This window comes from Ammospiza caudacuta, chromosome 20 (assembly GCF_027887145.1).
Source record: "Ammospiza caudacuta isolate bAmmCau1 chromosome 20, bAmmCau1.pri, whole genome shotgun sequence".
NCBI lineage: Eukaryota > Metazoa > Chordata > Aves > Passeriformes > Passerellidae > Ammospiza > Ammospiza caudacuta.
This window is the reverse complement of record NC_080612.1, coordinates 3,899,936-3,915,318: the sequence shown is the minus strand read 5'-3', so window position 1 is coordinate 3,915,318 and position 15,383 is coordinate 3,899,936.

Sequence of the window (15,383 nt, the reverse complement as noted above, 5' to 3'; positions counted from 1 at the left end):
AGACAAATGATGGACTTTGGATCTGGTCAAGCATGAGATTTGATAGACAAAATGCCTTGGCAAGAGCAAGCAGAACTTTGAGGATTAAATCAAGATTGCAAGAAGATTCAATCAGACTGACTTACTGGAAAAGGAAAATTACACTAGACTTCTGCAAGAAAGAGATACTTAAAATGTATGTTTGTTGTGATGATTAACCCAATCATTGCAGTAAAACATGACTATCCCACCTAGAATAAGTATATAAGCAGTTGTAGTTCACAATAAATTTGGATTCTTTGGCCATCACACCAAGTCTCTCTATCCATTGCTGATAGTGGATCCCCAGTTACACCTCCAGTTACACCCATTTCCCTCATTACTCATGACCTCCTGTAGCTATCCTGGTAGTCTGACAGGTTGCAGTTTACATTCCTGAGGCAAAACCTCATTTCCAAGGTGCATCCACTATTTACAGTACCCTGGAAACAGCTTTCACTGGCATGGTTGTCCTGGATTGCCAAGCAAATTGCATCTATTCACCATCTGTATGGCAGCTGTCTTCTGTCCAGTGGGCAGTTTTCCTTATCTCTTCCACGCCCACTCCTCTCTCAGGGGAGACACCTGCTGATAACAGCTATTGAATGTCTCTGCATGGCTGATAAGAACTACAGCATCCCATTGGGAGATGTGAGCCCAGAGGGAGGAGCCAAGCATTCCTACCTGGATATAATCTGGAGATTCTGGAACACCAGCACGGCTTCTCCACTGGATTCCCCAGAGGAACAGCAGCTGCCTCTTCTCCCACTGGATCTTCAGAGGAAGAATCCATCCTTCTCTACAGGATCCCTGCTCCAGCAGAACCACCCCTGACACTGCAGGAGGGCTGAGCCACAATTCCAATGGGACTGCTGCCAACACCCTGACCCACAGGGTGTCAGATTGGGCTCTGACTCTGTCAGTGTTGTTCTAGTGTACCGCATTGTTTATTTTATCCTTTTATTTTCTTCCCTAGTTATTCCCTACTGTTATTCCTGCTCCCATATTTTTGCCTGAGAGCCCCTTAATTTAAAATTTATAGCAATTCAGAGGGAGGGGGTTTACATTTTCCATTTTATGGGAGGCTCCTGCCTTCCTTAGCAGACTCCTGTCTTTCCAAACCAAGACAATGGTCCATCCCTTGCAGTTTCCAGCTGTTTCATCTCCCCTGTGGCAATCATGTCAGACAGAAAAAAATTGCTTTCACAAAGGAATCTGTCTTTCCAAAAGGGATTTACAAACAGTGAAAAGTCAAGCTGCCATGAAGCTGTGTGGAAGCTGCTGATGGAAGCTGTGTCACAAATGAGTGGTTTAGGTCACTGAAAGCATCACCAGCAAAGGTATTGGCAAAAGCAGATTCACTATAAAAGAGAAAGCATGACAGAGTTCATGGGTAAGGTTCATTCTACTGCTTACTAGATGGTTAAACAGAAAAAAAGCAAAGTAAAATCTAAAATCAATCCATCTAAAATGAGAATCAGCCCAAAAATTGTCTTTCTGCGGGTTGGGGGGTTGGAAGGTGGGGGGAGAGAGGTGAAGGGTGAGGATGGGGAGGGTGAGAGTAAGAAGGAATATTAGAGACCCTCTGGTTGAGGCACAAGGTTCAGAATGGACCCCCCCCTCCAACCTGAGCCCTGGACTCGACCAACAGTGAGTTTTAACAACACTTAAAGCTAACAACATTTAATCAATGGCTTAGGTTAAACAACAAAAGATTTGTGTGGAATTTACTGCAGCACAGCAGTAACTCACAGGCCTCATTTACTTACAAATCCTAAGTATTCAGTGATAAGGGGAGCAATATTCATGTGCATTTGCTGTGGCACATTCCCACCTGTACACACACTGACCTAAAGGGTCAGTACAGGGTACAAACCTGTGAAAGATCCCCCTGGAACTCAGTGAAGTGCTCACATCCAGAGCCTCTGGATCTCCCCAAGGGCAAAGCCTTGAGCTCAGGGAGGGGGGATCAGCCAGGGTCCATCCCTGTCCTTCAGCAGGGATGAGAAACCTGAGATTTGCTGGGCTGGGAGAGGCCCCAGCAGAGGGAGAGGTTCCAGGCCTCTCTGCTGTTTGTGGGTGACAGGAGATGGGTTTGGTCACTGCCATTTTCCATCCTGGCTGCAGTTCAGGTCAGTCACTGCCTTAGAAATTCTGACAACAAAATTGTTATTCCAGGGTTGTTACTCAGGATGGAAAAATGAGTTTCAGGAGTTGGTTAAAAAGCAGGAGCTCCTTGGACAGCAGCAGTTCCTGGAGCTGTCAGGGTTTCTGATAAGCTCAAGAGGAGCTGAGCCCAAGGGCTGTTCATCAAGACCGAGGCCTAATGAGCATTTATGAGATGATATGGTGGCCTGGGGAGGGGGGATACAGCAGCACAGGCTGGCACAGGAGTCAGGTGCCAGTACCTCAGAGCCATCCAGGTCTGTGCAGTGTGGACACAGTTAATGAGATCTGGGCTGCTGGCTCCCATGGCCACTTTCCAATGTCTCTCTTGGAATATTCCATCTGGTCAGGGGGCATCTCTCCCCAGCCTGTGTCTGGGCTGGCTGCCTGTTTGTGCTCTTTCTACTTTCAAAGGATGACCCAGGGGCTGTGTCCGGAGCCAGAAATGTGGAGAGGCACAGGCTGGTTGTCCCAGCCTCCCCTGCCAAGCCCTACCTCAGGAGATCAGTTCAGACACCCATGCCAGCAGGGCAGCTCAGAGCCCTGCAGCTCCTGCAACAGTTTTGGGGCGGCTCTGCAGCTCCTGGAACACTTTTGGGGGTATCTCCCAGCACACATACAGGGCTGGGATAGGACTGGGGAGGACATCAGGCTGGGACCTCACACATTCAGTGCCAGGAGAAGGCTCCTTCCCCAGGGACAGATTTTGTGTAGGGTCATGTTTCTCAGTGCTGGGTTTTCAGGCTGCTTGTAAGAGAATCCCATCTGTTTCCTACACAGCTTCATCTCCCACCTGTTCTTCTGCTTGTCTGGGGCTTACCTGAGGATTTAGCTAAAAGGAACAGCATTTGCAAAGGGAAACAAGTTGCCTGACATGTTATTTAATCTGTGTCAACTGTTTAACATGAGGGGTTTAATTAATTTATTTATTCATCCATCCACTTGTTTTTTACACCTTCCTGTAAACACATGGCTATAATCACTGTGAGGTGCTGCAGTTTGAAGGGATGCCCTGGTAAAACATGACAGCTTTTGTCTCTCCTCAGAGCTCCCAGAGCTTCAGATGGAAGAAGGTGGAGAATTAGAAAGTGATCTCATTATCCTCTATTGTGCATTAACAAAACCCTGGCACTAACACAGTGAATACATATGGACTTGAAAATAATTGCTTAGTGCAAGTCGGGTTTGGATTTTTCCTCTCACTTTATTATCTGGATGCTGAAGGGAATATTAGTGAATTGTAGCATGGGAAAGTAGGTCAACATCAAACCTGGATGGAGGGGAAATGTGGTCAAAAAGTACAAGACTGACCCTCTTAGAGTGGGCAATTGAAAGATACCCTGAAATTACAGCCAGAATGATCCGACAGCTCTTCCTCTGCTTGTGCTTTTGAAGAGCTTGGCAGTGAAACTGTTGTGCAGGCATGTCCTTAAAATAAAGAAAGGAATAGAGAAAGAACCCTTTATTGATTTAGACAGAAAAGTCAAATGTTTCTGTTGCTGCAACTGAGATAATAAATTCAAAAATATTTCAGAAACTTCTCACCCTGACATGCCAAGGGGATGTGTCCTGGAGGAGAAGCTCCCCAGTGTGGCAGGGGGCGGTGGGACAGGAGTGATGACTGTGCTGCTGAGCCATGCACAATGCTCAGCTTTGGGAGGGCTTTGCTCTAATGAAACCTTCAACCCTCCCCTGCCTTGCAGCCCCTGAATAGCAGCCGCCAGCACTGAGGAGAAGCTCAGCACAATGGAAGAAGGGTCAGACTGAAAAAGTGGAACTGGACTTAAAAAGTGCTAGAGATAAGGGGACAACAGGAGTGTAAGAGAAAAATTTGTGGGGGATTTTTTGCCTTTGGTAAGAGCTGATTGCAGCATTCCCTGTTGGGTGTCAGAATTCAGGACATCCCTCTGGCTGCCCTGGATGACTCAAACCCCTGCCAGGGGGCTCAGAGACCTTGGCACAGAGCCCAAGACCCCCCTGTGCCTTTGATTATGAGCCATGGAAAAAAATACCAACCTTATATGAGGATCTGCGAGCTGTGAAAGTTTAAGTAGAATGCTAGTGAATTTGTCACAGGGTGAAAAGTGGAATTTTGAGGTTTTTAGCATGGGGGCTCAGGGTCCCAAGATGGAGGAATCTGGGCATGTCCTGTCCTTCTTTCTCCTTCTTCTTGTCCTCCATCTTCTGCTGTGATGGTGACACTTCTGGACCATCGGTTTAGGGTAGAGACAGACTGTCTAACATAGGTGGTAGTATTGGAAAATTATTGTAAATAAAGTACAGGCAGTTTTTAGTATAAAAAGTTAACACCACCCTGAGGGCAGGGACAGTGCCACAACCCAACCTGCTGGACAGATCTCAGCAGGTCAGAGAAAGAATGGAATGGATAAGAGAAAATAAACAACCTTGAAAACCAGAACAGAAGAATCCTGACTCCTTCTTCAGTTGCCAGGCTGGGAAAAAGACTCTCTAACATCTCAGGGTCATCTTGACCACAGAGACTCCTGAGAGTTGTGAAAGGCATTGCTGTGGGAGATGAGGTTTGTGCACAGGGATTTCAGTGCATCCTCCCAGGACTGGTCTGTCTGTAATGGCTGCAGGGAAGGGCCTGAGCTAATCCATCCTCCTGTTTGTCTCATCTTTCTTTCTGGGCCTGCAGTTGTGGTGTTGTGAGGTCCCCAGGAGGAGGTGAGAGATGGAAATTTGACTCCATGTTCTCAAAAGGCTGATATGATATGATAAGAAATTATATACTAAATCTATACTAAACTATAGAGAAAGGATACATCAGAAGGCTAAACAAGAATGATAATGAAAGCTCATGACTGACTCCTCAGAGTCTGACACAGCTGGCTGTGATTGGTCATTAATTAAAAAAAATTCACATGTTTGGATAAATAATCTCCAGACCACATTCCAGAGCAGTAAAATGTGGAGAAGAAATCCTGGTGAAGGGATTTTTTTAGAAAATATCAGTGATGAAGCAGAGCCTCACTTTGTGAGGTGCCATCACCAACAGGGGCTGAGCACACTCCTGCCCCAGAGTGGGTACAGATTCCATGTCAGAGAAAAGGCAAAGTTTCTGCACAGCAAAGGAAGCAGGTGGAAGCAATGAGGTGAAGTGCTGGTGTACCACCTGTCTTCCTTAATGCCAAGACGGGAAGGTGGGCTTAAAACACATCAAACTCAACACTTCCTCTAAATTCACTGTTCTCCAGTTAAATGGACTAAAAAAGGATAAAAGTGTCATTTTTTTCTCACAGGTGGTGCAGGGAGTGTTGACTCAGTTGACTCAATTGACTCAATTTGGAAGAGTGTTGGTCTGATTTAGCTCTGGGGAGCACAGAAATGCCAGTTTTGGCACAAGGGAAGTTTTGGATTAAGCTGCTATGAACCACTTAAGCCTAGTCAGCAAACTGGGAAATAATTTTCCCATTTCCAACCTGATAAACGACCTGATGTTCAGGTGGAGCCCCAGTTTTTGAGATCCAAAGTCTGTTTCATTACATGTGCATTGACATGCAAAACACCAGGGTGATGAGGGTTTTTAAACAAAAGAAAAACCAAGATTTTTAATTAAAAGGAGTCATGGTTCTTCCATTTGCTAATCACATCTCTTTTTTAACAATTGTCACAAACATCTCCAGCACTGTGGCAATAACACAGGATAGAACAAAAAAAGCCTGGGGAAAATATTGCACACAGACTTCTCTAAAGAGAGAGGTGCAGCCTGGGCAGCCCTCAGTCTCATGGCCTAATGCAGTTAGGAAACACAAGATTCCCCTGACCTTAAATGCTTTCATTTAACTGATTTTTTAGAGGAATAACCATTAATACAACACATCTGCTTGCTGCACTGCCCTGCAAGAATCTCTGGGGTTTTTAGGCTAATACAGATTTTGCTTTTCAAGAATCACAGTTTTATCTGCCTTTTAAATTTCTTTTTGCTTTTCCCCTTGAGTAGGCACTGTGGCCTCCGAGCCATATCTTTTACCTTCTTCATCTCCTTGTGCTTTGGGATGGAAGCACCACCACACATCCAGATGATGTTGGTGTGCTCTGGGGGTTTGGCTGCACACAGCCTGAGTGAAGCAACCCCAAAGTGCAGGAGGCTGATATGTTGTTCACTGTAAAGTTAATTGTTGGGGAAGATGAAACAGGAAAGCCTTATAAATATGATTGTCTGGCAAAAGATTTTGAGAATATAGAAACTATAAGCGAGATTGAAATGAAAGAAAACTTTGAGATCCTTTAGTTACTGAACAACTGGAAAACAATGGTGTGGCCAGCTGAAGGTGATCCCCTTTTGATGGAACAACACCCTCTGCTTGCAGACAGGCCCAAGGGTCAGAGCAGACCCTACAGCTTGGCAGAAGGGGCCCAAAGAGGAGTTTTTAGGGTTTAAAATGTAACACAGTGTGGTAATGTAGTGATTCTAATAGGCTGTATGGAAATGCTGTAGGATTTGTGTCTTGTACTAGATTGGTTAGTGAGAATGAGAATATTCAGCACAGAAGAAGATTTATTGTATTGGAATGGGAACCTCGCCCTCTTACCCCTTTTACTCTCCACCCTGTCATCCTCTCTGCCCCTCTCTTCTCTCAGCCTGCTCTGAGCTGTGTTTGGCAGCTCCCAGCAGGGCCCTGCCCCCAGGCCCTTTGCAATAAACCCCAAGTTCCTGACCTGGCTGCAGAGATCTCTGCTCTCCGTCCATCCCCAATGTCCCACCCCCAACGCTCCTACAGTTAATGCTCATTTTCCTCACGTGGATTCAAACACTGGTTCAAGCACTAAGCTGAAATGAAGTGCTGTAAAACTGGGACAGCTTCCTGGACAGCAGCAGTGGTGCTTCAGTTGCCCCTCACCCTGGGACCTGGACATGAGCTGTTCTGTACCCCAGAGATGAGTGGGATCAAGGGCAGAGCAGGCTGCAGAGCCTGACTTTGGTTTGGGTGGGACTGGGGGGGGTTCCTCCCAGCAGTTCTGAACAAAGGCAGCTCCAGACACTCAGGGCACTCAGCACGTTGGAATTTGATTTTATGGATTGACACGGATTTCATTCAACACAGGGATTTGCATAAAATGGCTAATGGTTTATGCTGTGATAATACCAAAGTCAATAACAGTGTCGAGGGGGGAAAAAAGGACAGAGCAGTGTAGAATGAGAATGCCTACCAGGAATCTCACCACCTTGAGAGGCAAGGCTGGGGGAAAGAGTTCCTGCTGCTGGCACAGGGCAGAAGCCTCGGGTAACACAGCAGAAAGGTGCCACCTGCAAGGTAAGCAATGACAGTGTGCCACCCCAAGGGAAGGGTGTGCCATGTGGGGGAAAAGGGAACCATATTAAAAAAGAAAGAGGTTTTATCTGAAGAATAAGGCAGGAAGCTTGGGCTTATTTATCTGCTTTTGAATTTTAATGATCAGTTCGAGTGATAATTACAGAATTTCTATATTTATATAGAACTAGCACATAAAATAGCACAATTTGATATTTATGAAGTGCCAGTTTTCCATAAATACAGAGATTTGTTAATGAGCACTGGGAACTATTCATTAAAATTCAGAAGTAGATAAATAATGAATAGGAATTGCTGTTTATTCATTAAAATCCTTAAAAAAAAAAAAAAGAAGGCAAAGAAAAAATATCTCCTCACTTATTGTTGATGAATCCAGCCTATTTTATAAGCGATTTGTTTTAATTAATGCCATTTGACAATATTAGTGCCAAAATAGCAGAGAGTCACTCACACATTGCAGGCTATAAGTAGGTCTGCTTTAAAGCATCTGAGGCCCTGGAATAAACAAATCTGGGCCCAATATGAACATTCCTGACTGTCTCAGCCATCAGTGCATCCCCACTTGGGAAGGAAGGGTCAGTCAGTCAATGCCTGTGTGATGTGGGTCCCCTGTGGACTGCAGATTCTGCAGGGATTTCTGTGCTGCTTCTGAGGGAAGTTTTATCCTTCTTCAAAGGAGGGCCTTGCTGCTGAAATATCAACAGAACAGTAGATTTCAAAGGAAAGGCACAGTTTGAATTTAGTACAGGGCATAGGGTTTGTGTCAACCTATCTGCAAACTCAGCCAAAGATAAGTTTGGTTATATTCAGGTCCTTAGCTTTCAAATCTCATTTAAGAACTTCAGAACTGACAGCTGTTCTTCTCAGGAGATGAGAACTTGGCCCAGATTTGAGGTCTAGGTTGTGGCATTGCAATTTGGGACCCTCTGCCCTGGTTTTTGAAGAGTGGGAAACATCTCTGGCTGGATGTGGAGATGGGCAAGGACACTGTGCTGGGAGCAGGGGGTTCAACACCTTTCTGGTGTGACCATGGGCACTTCAGGGTGTCCAGGGCATGTCTGGTGGAATGGTGTGGGAAGGGACATGGGCATATGTGAAACATCCCTTCACACCACATGGATGTAACCCTGGCAGAGCTACTTGTAAATGGGGCTAATTGGGATTTGTGTAACTGTAGGATGAGGAATGGTTCTGTGTGCTTGGAAACCTGGATGTTTCTACTGTGTAGCTGATCATCAGCTCAGCATTCAGACCACTGGAAAGTCTGGACCAACATGATGTTGCAACCAGGCCACAGGCTGTCAGAAGCAAACTTCCAAAGGCCTTCATTTGTAGCAGTCCTTTTCTTCCTCCACCTGTTTTGTTCCCTTTTATTGCTCTGTTCTGTGGCATTCACATTCTCTGAAAAAAAATCCCTTTGCCCAGGATTTTTCTCCTGGGAAGCTGAGAAGCCTCAGAGAAAAGGAAAACAATTCTTATCTCATATGCTTCTCCTGTGTTGTGCTCATGTGGAATGTGTTTGGAGATTGTTTACCCACAGGTGATTGTTCCATTGCATTCTGCTGTGAGTTGTTTTCACTCTTTGGCCAATCATGGCCAAGCTGTGTCAGGACTCTGGAAAGAGTCAAGAGTTTTCATTATTATCTTTTTTAACATTCTGTAAGTATCCTTTCTGTATTCTATAGCATAGTATAGAATTCTTTAATATAATACAGTATAATAAAGTAATAGATTAGCCTTCTGAGAACATGGAGTCAGATGCATCATTCCTGCCTTTGCTGGGACAATTCCTGCAAATACAATATTATTCCATAAGCAATCTTGTGCTTTTACACTCTTTGAAGTGTCCTGCATGGTGTGAAGGTGGCATCTCTGAATGCTGATGAGTCTCTGCAAGCCTCAGCAGCGTTTTGTTGGTTTGGGGGGCTTTGGGAGAGCTCACGCCCTTCCCCACAGCCAGCCCAGGAGCGTGGGGCAGAGCCAGGGGGGTTTTCACTGTTGGATTTGGGCTGCTGGATCAGCACAAACTACCATGTCTCTGCCTCTTGCTGTGGAGTATAAGGGGAAAAGTAATGCTGTCAGTGGTGTAACTGTCAGGAACACAAAGTAAAGGGCTGTCAGGAAGAACATGGAATTGGAAATGAGGATACAGGGGCCCCTTTAAAAGAGTTTCTTGTCTCTTTTTGAAACCAAGACAGACAAAATTGGACTTAGGATATTAAAAGGGGTCTTACCAGTATTTGTGGCGTAAAAGGTCCCCTCTCTGCTTTTCATTCCTTCTGCCTTTCCTTGACCTCTTGTCTTTTCCCTAAAGTTGGATTTAAAACAATAAAATGGAGGGGGGGGTGTGTATAAAAAATATCAAATTGACTCCTGTGGGGAACAGAATTAATTCTACTCAGGAGCAGAAAACGAAACCCAGAAGCATCAAAGCGTAGACATAAATTCAATATCCCACTGAGCCCATCACTTAGGGTACTTCACCCTTTCCTGCATGTCTATCTTTCAATCAAATGTAGATGCAGGGAAAGGGTTTATTTTAGTTTAGCCTGGTGCTACACAAGCAGAAAGGAAAGAGCAGCAGTCGCTGTCTGTTGCTGTGTGAGGTTTATAATTTCACAAATGCCAGATGCATTAATCCAAGCTGTCATGTTGCAGCTCTGTTTGTAGATCAAATGGGATTAAAAGATTTAGTTGGAGCTTTCCTGATACATTTAAATAATATGACTAGAAACGTAATATTCAGGAAAATAAATATTTAAGAGGCACAGTTTGAGGCACCTGATGTATTAACACCTGCTATAACAAAAAGGAACAGAAAATACATGGTCAAAATTCGGCAGAACATGCCACTTACTCACTCTGTGTTAGCACCAGGTATGTGGGCCTGACCCTGGCTCTGCCATGGCTAGGTGTGCTCACCTATGGAAATCCAAATAATTGCTTTAGTGCAATTATTCCTGTGCAGGGCTTAGTGTTAGGAATACACTTACACACTTTGCTGGAAAGGATTTTTGAAAATTCCTGGTGTATGCCTGTTTCTTCCCTTTTTTATCCCCCTTACATACTCACTGCTGATTACCTTGTATGTGAGAGAACCAGCTGAATCTATTGTCTCTTTTTGGCCCAGTGATGTCTGTTTAAATAAAATCCTCTTTTTAGTGGTGGAATTTCCCAGAAGTAGGACATCCAGTGCACAAGTTTTGTTGAGCAGGAGCAGCATGGACCATGTGGCTGAATAAAGAGCTGTTATAAAATATAAATTTTTAAAAAATCCAAAATATATAATATATAATATATAATATATAATATATAATATATAATATATAATATATAATATATAATATTATATTATATATTATATATTATATATTATATATTATATATTATATATTATATATTATATATTATATATTATATATTATAAATATAATATTATATATATAATATTATATATTATATATATATATGCCTCTTTTGGACTGACTTATCCTGGAGTCAGGAGCTGTGGTTGCAGCATGAACAGAGGCACCCAGAGCTGCTCTGGTTTTGGTCCTGTGCAGGTGAGTGGTACAGCAGGGAGGAAACCTCTGCTCTGTGGCTGTGGGCAGCCTACAGCGGTCATTGCAATGAAATGCACCATCTTGTCAGTTGACACTAAAGTGGCAGCAAAATAATTTCAAGCATGTTTTCATAAAATCATAGAGTCACAGGATATCCTGGGATGGACGGGCCCACAGGGATCTATGAGCTCAGTGCCTGGTCCTGCACAGACCCCATAACAATCCCACCCTGGGAGTGGTGTCCAACACTTCTGGAGCTCTGGCAGCCTCGGGGCAGTGGGCAGTGCCCAGCACCCTCTGAGGGAAGAACCTTTCCCTATATCCAACCTAACCCTGCCCTGGCACAGCTCAAGCCATGCCCTTGGCCATTGAGACATGTGAAGGGTATATATTGATGGCAAGGAGAGAAGGGCAGAAATGTGACATGTAGTAGGCCTGTAGTATGTACATCAGCTCGCAGCAGTGCTCTTTGGTTGGTTAGGCCTGTAGTAGGTGCACCAGCTCGCAGCAGTGCTGTTCACTCAGTGCTGCAGTTTAGTTGAGGTGTCAGGGAATGGGTTGAACTCTATGATCTTAAAGGTCTCTTCCAACCTTGTGATTCTGTGATTGTGATTCTTTGGTTAGGCCTGTAGTAGGTACACCAGCTTGCAGGGATTAGCCCTGTAGTAGGTACACCAGCTGGCAGTGGTTAGGCCTGTAGTAGATACACCAGCTGGCAGTGGTTAGGCCTGTAGTAGGTACAGCAGGTTGCAGTGGTTAGGCCTGTAGTAGTTACACCAGCTGGCAGTGGTTAGGCCTGTAGTAGGTACAGCAGATTGCAGTGGTTAGGCCCGTAGTAGGTACACCAGGCTGCAGCAGTGCTCTTTGGTTAGGCAGCTCTACTTCCCAGCCAGGAACAGCTCTGACATGGGCTGTTAAGGGTGAGCAGGAAGACGTCAAGCAAGCAAAGCTTTGGCAGCAGGGCTGAGCAGAGCCATGATTGTTCTTTCTGAGCCCACAGGGAGGAAGGGAGTTTGTGCTGAGATGGTGAACAGCCCTTGAAGAGAGGAAATTGGTGCAGACTGGCCATCAATAAACCAGAAACCACAGGCTACCACAGGAAGGAACTTCTGGAGCAGCAGCAGTGTGGGATGTGCACTTACCCAGTCTAATAACAGAGCTCTGTTTCTGACAGGGTTTGGCTGCCAGGGCTGCTGCCTGCAGTGGCAGGAGTCTGGACCCACGGGCACAGGAGGCTGGAGTTCATTATTCCCAGCCCAGTGCAGCCAGCTGGGGCTGTTCTCATTGCCTGGGTGTAAGAGACGGTCTGGAGTTTCCTTCATTTGCCTCACAATTGTCACAAGGGCCCTGAGGACCCCTGACAGCAGCTCTGGCCTGGCCGGGGTAGATGTTTTCTGCATGTTATCGCCAGTGAGTGTTTGCAGGTGTGCTTGCTGTGCTTTCACAGAACATTGCTTCAAACAGGTTCTGATAAAAACAAGGTGGCTTGTCCTTACACACTCACACCTGCCCCACAAGTTCTGACTTGGTGGCTTGTCCTTGCACGCTCACACCTGCCTCACACACCAAGAGGTCTCAACACAATGGCCTATTAATCTTCCCCATCTTCTGGCCAGATGCCACTTGCTTTAGATTGAGACTCTATAAACTGTAACTTTCTGAGATGACTTTGGTTAACCCCCGTGGACAACGGCAAATCTGTGGCTGGACCATGAGGATTCCATCTCGTTGGTAGCTATATTCTGTGATGGTGTTCACAGGGGTCCCAGGATGAGGGAAGAGACGAGGATCTAACTCCATGTTTCAGAAGGCTTGATTTATTATTTTATGATATATATTACATTAAAACTATACTAAAAGAATAGAAGAAAGGATTTCATCAGAAGGCTAGCTAAGAATAGAATAAGAAAGAATGATAACAAAGGTTTGTGGCTCGGACAGAGAGTCTGAGACAGCTGACTGTGATTGGCCATTAATTACAAACATCCAACATGGGCCAATCACAGATGCACCTGTTGCATTCCACAGCAGCAGATAATCATTGTTTACATTTTGTTCCTGAGGCCTCCCAGCTTCTCAGGAGGAAAAATCCTAAGGAAAAGATTTTTCACAAAACATGTCTGCGACAATATTCCCCTTCTCCTCTTTCTCCTTCTATCCTTTATTTCTTTTCTAATCTATCACATTTGCTGCTGGCCCTAAATAAAGGTGCATTTGTAGTGATTAAACTGACAGTCCCTGCTGTTTGTCTTTTGTAATTTAGTATCTGGAAATGAACCATCACAACTCACTTGCCCTAGTGGATTGTGACATTGAGGCAGCAGTTTGCCAAACCCAGCCTGGAAGGTGAAATCAAGGCAGACTGGAGGATGGGGGAGGTTTCTGCAGAAATAACCACCAAGCTGTGAGAAAAAGAGCTTTGTTTAGCGTTTCTGGATGTTGTGGGAGTAGCAATTATGTACTGGGGTGAGAAAAGAACTGCTGGCACCTCTGTACTCATGGCTGAGCCTTGTTCTTCAGTGTCATCAGGGTCATCTAAAGGTGTCAGCATGGTCTTCACCAGGGTCTGGGTGCAAGGGTTGTTAATTCAATGTCAATACTACTTTCTTTGAAAGAACCAACCTCTTTTGGCTCTTCCCCCTGCCAGTCTCCTATTTGAGACAGTCTAGCAGAGAATAAAATGAAGGTTAAAAAGCTTGTTTGCTCTCATTTGAATAAAGAACTTGTGAAGCTTTGGGCAGAATAAACATTTCCATTTTAACATCTTCTTTTCCCTTTATCAGTGTGTGATGTGGTGATTCACACAAATGTGGCATTTATATTTTGATTTTTTAAAATTAAGAGTCAGCTTAGCAAGGGCCCATATTCTTGAGGTCATTTTGAGTTTTGGATGTTATTTTCTCTCTCTTTCCCACACCATACCAACCTATCTTCCCAGGCAGAGGTAGTCACTAGGTCATTTTATGTCCCATTGTGCTGTTTAATACTTTATAAACCACCTGCCTCTTAAAGTACATCATACATATGAAATGGAAATTCCCTCCTGACTTTTGTTCTTAACAAAACAGAGGAAACAAATCAGAAACAAACTTATAGGCCCTGTATCTTGCATGGCACAAAATTGTTCCATCTTGTATCTTCAGATTTTTTTTCCCCGCCTCTCTGAAATTCTCTTACCTCCTGACACTGTGAGAACTACAAGCTGTGAAAAATCAGTATTTATGTTATATATTTTTGACAAGCCCTGGTATTATCCAGGGAACAATCCATTACTTCCATACCAAGAGATGAGAGCATGTGCCTTTAACTCATGTTAACTCACCATGATTTCAAATATAAACACTTCACAGAAGTGGGTGAGGAGAATTGAAGGCATTAGGATTCTGTCATGTCCAGTTACAGTCAACCTTCACATTGTAGTCTACTTCTGAAAATAAGGAGCAGTGGGGTTTTGATCCAGTCAGTTTCGGTTGAGCTAGATAGCTGTTTTGCTATTGAAAGATTTCAAAGAAACTGCTTTTTATTGCAAAATATTTTCCAGGAGGGATATATCCTCCCAAATCCTTTAAGGAATTGCTAGATCCTAAGTTAGATCCAATTATAAAAGTATCTGGTTACCTGGGACCAGATTTGGATAAGGCTTTAGGACAGAAGCCTAGGTGGATTTCTGGACACACAAAGCCAGGAAAATTTATGTTTTGGAAAATTTGTCATCTTTACCCTCTTGTCTTCACATCTCTGACCACAGAATCACTTGCTGGAGGAGAGAATCACAACTTTGGGGCAGCAAGCCCTGTCCCTGCCTATCTCAGCTCATAAATCCTGCACAGTTTGAGGAACTGCTCACACAGAGAAAGTTTCTGATGTGGCTGTGTGCTTGTAGGAGTAAGACCCAAAGCAAATCAAGTCATCCATGATATCAAGACACACTTGCAAAAACAATTTTAATCAATTACAACTACAATTGCATGCTGAACAAGCTGCAACTGGGTTGTCTTATGTACCAGCTGATCATATTGGGCATGTAAGATTAAATTAAAGTTTTCTAATTGCGTTTAGGAACATACAAAATACTACAGTGTAAAGTGTATCAAATTAATTCTTCAGGCATAGCCTAATTGGATGGAAATTGATTTATCATGTTTGGACCAAATGAGCCAACAAGGCATGACTAGTGCAGGCGAGGTAAGGAGAACAAGTCTGTGTCAGTAATGCTTAGAGAAAAGAGAATGTCTGCAAGAAATGAAGGGTGTTCTGTTGAAAAGTCTCTCTGAAGAGGGAAGAAATGATACATTCAGAGTCTCCATTGTTCATACATACAAAGTGACTGAAAAGCCTT